Raw genomic sequence first — 9194 nt, 5'->3', positions numbered from 1 at the left:
ATAAATAATTTGTACTGTTATCAATATAACAACCATTTCATCATTAGCATTTATTTAATCAGCCCATTATTTTCTCAAAATAAATTATGGGAGTCAATAGATACAGTCTATTTTCAAATTTCATGTTATATATCAGTTTATTCAATAGAAAATAAGTTTATGTTTCTGATTCATATATTGTGTAAATTGAAGCTAGTGAAATTCAAATATTCAAATTTTTGGAAATAAATAATATGAAAACATCTCTATAATGAGCATTTCTAAAGTAATTGTTTATTGACCTTAACAATTTGCCGACTTATTTTCTATTATTTAAGTTAAGGAAAGGAAATGAACCCAGAATACAGTATTTTTTTTTTTTTTTTACTATTTCAAACCATTTACTTTGAAGTTTGTACTACCTGACCACTAAATCAAATAACGCCTTAAATCTCATGAAAACAAAAATACCATAATGATTGACATGTTATAACACTGCATAATTAAGAATCGAATCATTGGTAATCTGTTATTGTGTATGTGTGCATATATATGTGTACATATTAAGTTTGTGTGATGTAAATTAAAGGTCAGTTCAGCAATCAATGAGTCAAAGTTACTGAGTTTATGAATAAATAGTCTTAAAGTGCTAGTTTAAATGAAAGGATTAGTGCTATTACTAATGAGGAAGAAAAGTCTCAGCCCAGAGTTACTGGCAAATGAAATTGGACCCTTGAGAATTTATCCAGCTGCAGCAGCATCATGGCCTCTCTGTGCCTGTCACTTCTCGGAGGGTCATTGTGTGGATTTTTAGGCTATGTTGTCTTGTGTCATATAGGCTTTACAATAGCTAAACTAAATGTTTTGTTTATACATTTATAGAAAATTGTTTTAGGTATGAAAAATTTCATCAAGTTTAAGGAACCAGGGATTTATTGAATCTTTTTTCGCTCTACTGTAGCTTAATACTGACAACAAAACTTAGATAAAAAAAAAAATACTTTATTTTGACTCCTGGTTTGAGGAACTATATCCAAATACACTTTAGAAGGCGTGACTGTAGGTAGCTTCATGGTGCTGAAAAAGAATGCAACTGGGACACCTCTCTGTGGTAGATCCTTCCCCTAATGAATACAGATTTCAGGGGGCCAATCACTGGGCAAGGAGTCAGCAGGAATTCCAGAGTTGGCTAGTGGAGAAGAGAGGATGAGGCGGAAATATAGCTAGCAGCGGCTTCTAGTTTCAGGTGGCAGATCCATTAGGGTCTGCTACCACAGGATTTAACTTAGAACGGCTTAAGATGCTAGTTGCTGCAGCCAGCGATCATGTTACCTGTTAATTCTAAACTAAGTCTGTGCGGTGTGTTCCTTCACATGATGACGCAACTGGATTCCAGAGAGGATGGTAAGGCAGGAAAACATGGGTTTGTGAAGTGTGGGGCTGGCGTGGCAACGACCCTCTATAGGAACTTAGCAAGTGGAGTGGAGAGATTTCAGCGCTCTGGGTCAGAGAGTCTGCAGAGATGAGAACAGGCTGGGCCCTGCCCACCTGGTGGTCTGCCCTGACTGAATGGTGTGGATTGCTATTTTACTATTTCATACAACACCTCTCTTCCTCACAAATCAGCAGAATAGGACTCAAAGGATGGAGCAGAAATATACACATCTAGGCTTGATCCTAACCCACTTACTTAAGCTATCTCTAGAGCAATTGCCAATTATAAAGATATAATTTGTATTGACTCAGACAGGAAGGCAATCTTCTACTTTGTTTACAGGATAATAGACCACCTACCAAATTTATCACAAACAATCAAAATACCACCAGCATGTGGTAGTCATGTGTTCAAACACATGATCTTCTGCAGCACACATGACATAAATGACATAGCATAAGGCACTTCTTATCATACGATAGCTTTTCTGGGATGAAAGAAGAGAATCAGTTATCCTGGATGCACAGACGCAAACTTAAATTATGATTTAAGTTTACATGTAAGTACCTTCAATGACTACTGTTTACATGACAATAAATTCAGCACCTGTTGCTGAGGCCACTTTAAACCATTAGGAAATACTTTTGTCGGCTTTTCTGCTCGACGGAGGAGGTTCTTCGGACTTGGAAGCTCAGGAGTCACTCAGCTTTGAGGTGGAACAGTATTCCAACCGAAGACCATGCAGAAACACAGGAGCTCAGCCACCCTGTAGCTCTGAGAAGAAGCCTCCACCGCAGAGGTGCTGCCGCTCACGGAGGAGGGTATGCCCCCATGAGTTGCAAAGCCCAGAAGCCTCAGTCGTGCTCCTTCTCCTTGCGTCTTCTTCTCTTGACTGGTTCTTATCTTCTTCCCATAATAGAGTAATACCAAGCAGCAAGTCTCATAAAAGAAATTTATTGGAGGGTCTAGGGAGTAGAGAGACTGATCCAAGATGAATCCGCTGTCTACGTTCTCAGGAAGAAGCAGAGAGCTGGGAATTGGACAAAGTGTGGTACTTAAAAAGGGGTTCCCGGGGGTGGGGGTGAAGTTGGAGCTTTCTAGGATGGACAGTATCAGAGGGAGAATTGGTGCAATTTCAAGTCCTAAGTTTGGGAGAGCTTAGGGATTTGTGAGTTTCCTGTTTAGGGATTGGTGGGGTTCTTTTGGGGGAAGTTCATGGATTGGTGGGTTTTCCTATTCAGGGGTTGGTGTCATTTGTTTGAACGTTTCAACTGAAATTATCATACCCTGGGGAGGGTGGTGTTATCTGGAAACTCAGTTATGAGAGATAGGGAGGTGTCTGGAAGGTGCCTGGCTGCTTGAGTTCCTCACCTGGCCTGGTCACTTTCTGGCTTTGAGGGTTTGCAAAGTTATACAAAGTTGACAAGTGCATTCAATGGCAGGGAAAGCTTTCTCTGCTTGTTGAGTGGCCTGAATAACCAACGTACTTTATGTTAATACCTACAGGAAAATCAACATTTCTTGAAATAATAAATTAAGGTACTCTCAAGATTAATATGTTACTCAAAATCCCTATAGTCATACTGGGTCTCAGGTATGAATGCACCACCATCTTGTAGATGTTTTAACATGAGACCGAATCCCTGTTCAACACTCCTAAACAACCAAACTACTTGTTCACTTTCTTGTTCAATTTCTCATTTTTGTTGTTGTTGTTGTTTTGTTTTGTTTCTTTTTTTTCTGTTCACATAGTACTTTTACCTCGATTTTTATGTCAAGTTAATGTGAGCTAGAGTCATTTGGGAAGAAGGATTCTCAATTGACAGAATACTCCTGTTGAGAAATCTGAGAGGCATTTTCTTGATTTGATGTGAGAGGGCCCAGGCCAGTATAGAGTTGTGTTTGACAGTAGAGAGTGAGCAAGATATAGATGGTATGCCAGTAAGCAACATTCTCCATTATGTTGTTGTGACTTGCATTTTGTATTTCAGTTCCTGATGTGACTTCATTCAGTGATAAATGTATGACCTGAGAGTATGAAGAATAAGTAAAGCCTTCTCATCTCTGGTTATTTTTCATCCTGGTATTTTGTTACAACAATGGAGACTCTAAGATGGCAAAATTTTTATGTTTTCTGGTTACATTGTTTCTAGATAAGTATTTTCCATAATTTTTACAAAATAATGGTACATACATGACTATAAATAAACTGCAGACTTTACAGTTTTTGTCATGTATTCATTCAAATTGCTAACTTTTCTATAATGAAGTATTCTGAGAAGGGTCAAAGAAGGGCTTCCTATGCAAATGCTGACACAGGGAACTGGGTCCTGATCAATACAACACTTGCTACTTGCACTGTATTTGCTACTTTTGGGAACAATTTTCCATGTCTGAATAAGTGAAAGAAAAACCTGTTTTTCTTCAATAAATTATTGAAAAATACTTCATATTAAAAAACATTTTTAAAAAATAGAGTTTAAAGATCAGAAAGTACATTTGAAGAAAAAAAACTGGCCTTTCACTTAGAGAGAGAGAAAGTGAGAGAGAAAGAGAGAGGTGAACCTAATTTCTTAAACAATATCTTACAAAATTGCTTTCTCTTGGTTTTAAAGCCTTATTCTCTTTGACCTCCACTGTATCGCCAACATTTAGTCATTATTTTCATTTGCAGGGATGTTTTTTCTTTCACCAGTATGTTTCAGTCAGAAAGGCAGGAGAGCAGCTGTCTCTACCAAAGAAACCAATTATTCGCCAAATGAATGTTACATTGCCTGGATTCACTGACTGTTTTGCTCAATACTTCCAAGTATCAGGTAGTCTTTGTAATAACCAAGCCTTGCTCTGATCCACTTCAAACATTATGCCTTCATAAGACTTTAAAGCAATGGTTACTTCCTTCAGATTATTGTAAATATATATAAAAAAGATCTGATTGGAAGTAAAGAAAGGAACAGTGATAGAGACTAGCAACTTCAAAAATCACACACATCAGACAGCCCATATATAATCCTACCTACTAATACATATTCAAATTCTTTTGATTACCGTAGAATTTAGAAAACTTAAAGTGTTTCTTCTGCCATATTTCTTGGTTTTAGACATTATTAGCCTTGCTGCCAACTTCAACTTAATTCACACACCCTCTGAGTCATAATGAATTTGTTCATGTCTTCCCACTTTGACTTTTCATAAATATCAAAATTACACTTAACGGCAACATTACCTGTGCTTAAATTTTATTCTTTCAGAAAGTTCTTCCACTAAGTGTAGATTATTACATTGAATTCAATCATACTCAAATTATCCAAACACAGGGAAGACAATCATAATTTTGTATTAATCATAATAAATGTGTTTTAAATGACTTCTAGTCAATTTCTCAGCAAAGTTCTTGCACAATTCTAAAATCTAATGAGCAGGATATTACCTGTCTGCTTTTCTGCTGATACTAGGATATTCTGTACCCCCATCAGAATGTCCAATTAAGTACAGATTACAGTGATCTGGGGCTTTTTCCAGCCTATAAACCTGACTTCTTCCACATCCCATCTATGAAGCAGTTCCAAAGGACTGTGATCAACACTACCTGCCTAAGTTAACTGTGGCCTTTGTGTGTACATTTGTAGGGTAATTTATCAACTTTTCTTATCACTGTGTCTTAGTACTAACAAAAGCATCCTCAGGGAGGCTAGTTTAGTTTTGACTATAGTTTAGTAGAATACATTCCACCATGACCTGGCAAGCATTGGAAAGCCTAGCAGCTTGGACTGTTGTGGTAACCACGGTTAACGGAGATGAGAATAAGTCTCTTTTCTCTCCATTTTTATTCATTCTAGGATGCAGCTCATCAGAAAATATTAACCACACTCAGAATGAATCTCCCTTGCTCAGCTTAATCTTTATGAAAATGCCCTTAACTCAAACAAAGTTGTTATTCTTATGTCATTTCCAATGTAGTCAAGTTGATAATGATAAACTGTCATACTTGTACTTTTTTTGCCAGTATAACAAAGGCTAAAACAATTCTCTCATTAAAAAAATGCATCTACATTTTATCTTTTATATCTTTTTTGAAAGTCAATGATTTTTTTTTTAAATGAACAAGTGGCACAGTGCATAATAGATAGCCTGCCATTGAATGAACTTCTTTTATGAAGTTAATATTTATTATAAATTTATTTAAAATCTAACTTTATACTTATTAAAATTTGAATTAAAATATCAGTACATAATGTTTTTCCATTTCCATTCTCCCTCCAACTCATTCCTTTGCCGCCGTCATCTCTCAATTGCATATCTCCTTTTTCTTTGATTGTTATTATTTTACACACATACAAACACACAAATATATAAATAAAATTTGCTGAATCTGTTCATTGTAGGTGATATTTATATGATTAATTTCAGGTTTGCGATTTGGTAATGGTTACCCAATGATAGAACTTATACCTTGGAATGCCTAATATTTTGTCTCTGTCTCTGCCTCTCTCTCCCTCTCTCCCTCTCTCTCTTTTTTCTTTCTCTCATTCTCTCATCCCCTCTCTTTTCCTCTCTCTCAGTTGCTCAAAGTTCATTTTCTAAGGACGGATCCCTGTGACATCTTAGCATGTCTTGTCCAGGTCTCATTTAGGCAACCATACAGTTGAATTTCCAGGAGACACAATCAATCAGTAGTCTTCCTGATTCTCTGTCTTTTATAATATCTCTACCTTATTTTTTGCAATGTTCTCTGTTTATCTCTTGTGACAAGACATCCCATAATAAGTGGATCTCTTAATTTGACCAGTTGTGGGTTTTTTTGTTTTGTTTTGTTTTGTTTTGTTTTTTTTTAATGGTCTGTGTCTGCTGCAAAGAGAAGCATCTCTGTGAAGGTGTACAACTTCCACCTTAGCATGTTCTGTCCAGGTATTATTTAGGCAACCATAGAGTTGAGGTTTAAAGCTTGGTTGTTTCCCTCACACTGATGGTTATATAGTACTTTCTGATACCACAAAAGTTTAACCTCAGGGGAAAGGATCTCAGGTCAGATCCATCTCATATCTCCTGAAGCCTGTGTCTGAATTTTGGTATCTTCAGTGATAAAGGATTCAGCTTCAACATCAGGTAGGTAATGGAGAGACACAGCATGTATGTAAAAAACAGAAAGTAAAGCTAAAACAACTTACCTATGGTTAAAGATAAGTCTTCTATTACAGTTAAAATTTATGATGGTCCCATGAACTAATGGTAATTGGTCTTCTCTAAGACCTATACTATCACCAGCACCATATACTTAGCTAAGGTCCCAGTTATATGTACAATTTCCCCACTGAGGAGCAAGGCTTAAGTCATATCAGATAACTATTGGTAGCCACCACGCTATGATTGCCACTCTTGCATCTTTAGCAATATTTCTGTGATCCATCGTCCTCTCAGCTGGGTACTGTTATGAATGTTTCTCTCTGTCTGAATCGTTCATATTCTTGTTTGGTACTAACAAAGGTAGACATCAGGTGAAGAATTTTTGTTAGGATCCATCTCAAAATTTCTGAGGCCGTGTCTGGAATATAGCATCTTCAGCAATCTCCAGTAGGCCAACAAAAGAAACAGCTTGTTTTTAAAAAAGTAAAAGAAACAAGAAAAACAAGGGATAAACATGAAGCTTGAAAATAATTGTCATGCCTACTATTATAAGACCAAAATTCTGAGTCTAAGAATTGGAAGAAAAACTGCTATTGGCAGTTTATACATCAAAGTAAAACAGCAGCAATAAGAAGAAAGAAAACCTATGATGTTTCTAATATTTGTTTCAAATGTTTTCAGTGAAAATTTTATTTTAAAAGTTCTTGGCATATATTTTATAACCATAAATTTTAGCTAAGTTTAACAAATTAAAATAAAACCAGATTAAAATAAATAAAGACAAAATCTACATTGGTAATATTTCCATGAAATCAAGTATTTATTTTATTCAATATATACAGGAAATACAAAGATGGATGTCCTGGGGCTACACACACATACACACACACACACACACACACACACACACACACATACGCACACACACACACACACACACACACACACCAACAAATATCAACATACAAACATCTCTACATACAATATATAGGGACGTATGTATATATAGATGTACATAAATACCTATAAATAAAAAGTTCTTTTTCAGCCAGGCACTGGTGGCTCATGCCTTTAATCCCAGCACTTGGTAGGCAGAGGCAGGCAGATTTCTGAGTTCGAGGCCAGGATGGTCTACAGAGGGAGTTCCAGGAGAGCCAGGGCTACACAGAGAAGCCTTGTCTCAAAAGACCAAATAAAAAGAAAAAGTTATTTTCAGGAAACTAACATGAAAAGTTTGATTAGATGAAAATAAAAGCAGCCATACCCTCAAACATAACATAACTGCAAAATGAGAATGATTTCCAGGCATCATTTTGGAATATACAGGGAGTTACACTGAAATTGACATTTGGAAGAATCTGAATGCCATGACAATAGTTCTGTAAGGGATGGTAATTTGGCTATATAATTAAATTGGAATGTGTTCAGTAAGCAGATGTGTGAGAATAAAGAAGACTATAAGCTCCCTATTCTCACTTCTTGATCTTTCTTTGTTTGCTTTTTAATGAGGATGCCCCATGGCTTTCTGTTGCTGCTGCATTGTAGTTGCTGTTTTTCTCTGCACTAAATTAGCTACCAGCACTATCATGCTTTAGGCTTATTCAGGAGCCTTCCAGGCTGCAAAGATCTGTTTTGTCAACAGATGGCGTAAGATGTGATTCTCCATGCTCAATGATTACAGAGCAACAACTCCCTATTGCTGTCCAAAGTTCTATTAAAATTATCTCCGTGCTTCTGTTGAACACACAATGCTCATCTTGTTTCAAATATCACTGTGAGAAGTGACATTGTTTGTAAATTCAATGAAAAAAAAAAACAAGTTTCTCAGAATTTCAGTAACTTTAAAAAAGTAGAATATATATTTGTTTCTTCTGATGCTACAATGTAGTATATACCCCTAATCCATTTCTTGTATCCTATACTCCAAGGCTGAAAATGCACTCATAATGTAATATGGTCTGTACACAAAAATTCTTGGTGACCATCAAGTCTGTATGATACTGACAATTTCATTATTTTATCTTAATAGAATGTAAATTGGATTCAAAACTTCATTTGTATATAAACATAAATAGACATGGAAATATAATGGTACAGGTTTTAGTAGGTTTATTCCAAGATTTCATTCTTGGTTATTATGGATGTCATTGAGTTTCAGCTGATTTTGTTGTGTTCTTGTTGTTTAATATGTTGAATTTAAGAAAAGTATTTTGACTTGTCCAAATTACTCATGAATGCTGAAATTTCTATGCTTTAATGAGTCAAATATCTGGTAATAGATATTAGTTAAAGATTAGTGTTAACAGACATTCTGCCTCCACCTTTAGTGTGGACCCTGAGACAGGAACAACACTACTAAGGTGAGGAACGAAGGATGCTCTGGGCATCTGGAGATCAGACAGCAAAGCCTGGTGAGTAGATTAACTTTTTCTTACACAGGTGGTCTGGCCAGGACCCTTTTAATAGATACAGACATTTAAATGCCTCATTTTACACCTGAGGCATGTAAATGAAAGTTCCCAGAAACTGAATCACTAATTAGATTTCAGTGACAAGAAGTTAGAATTTCTTAAGTCCAGAGTCAAATTAACTTGGACTGTCTTCAGACTCTTAATATCCATCTATTGCCCACTGTATGTTGGGCCTAATGTCCTTT

The sequence above is a fragment of the Mastomys coucha genome, unplaced genomic scaffold (genome assembly GCF_008632895.1).
Source record: "Mastomys coucha isolate ucsf_1 unplaced genomic scaffold, UCSF_Mcou_1 pScaffold1, whole genome shotgun sequence".
Taxonomy (NCBI): domain Eukaryota; kingdom Metazoa; phylum Chordata; class Mammalia; order Rodentia; family Muridae; genus Mastomys; species Mastomys coucha.
This window is presented reverse-complemented; position numbering follows the sequence as displayed.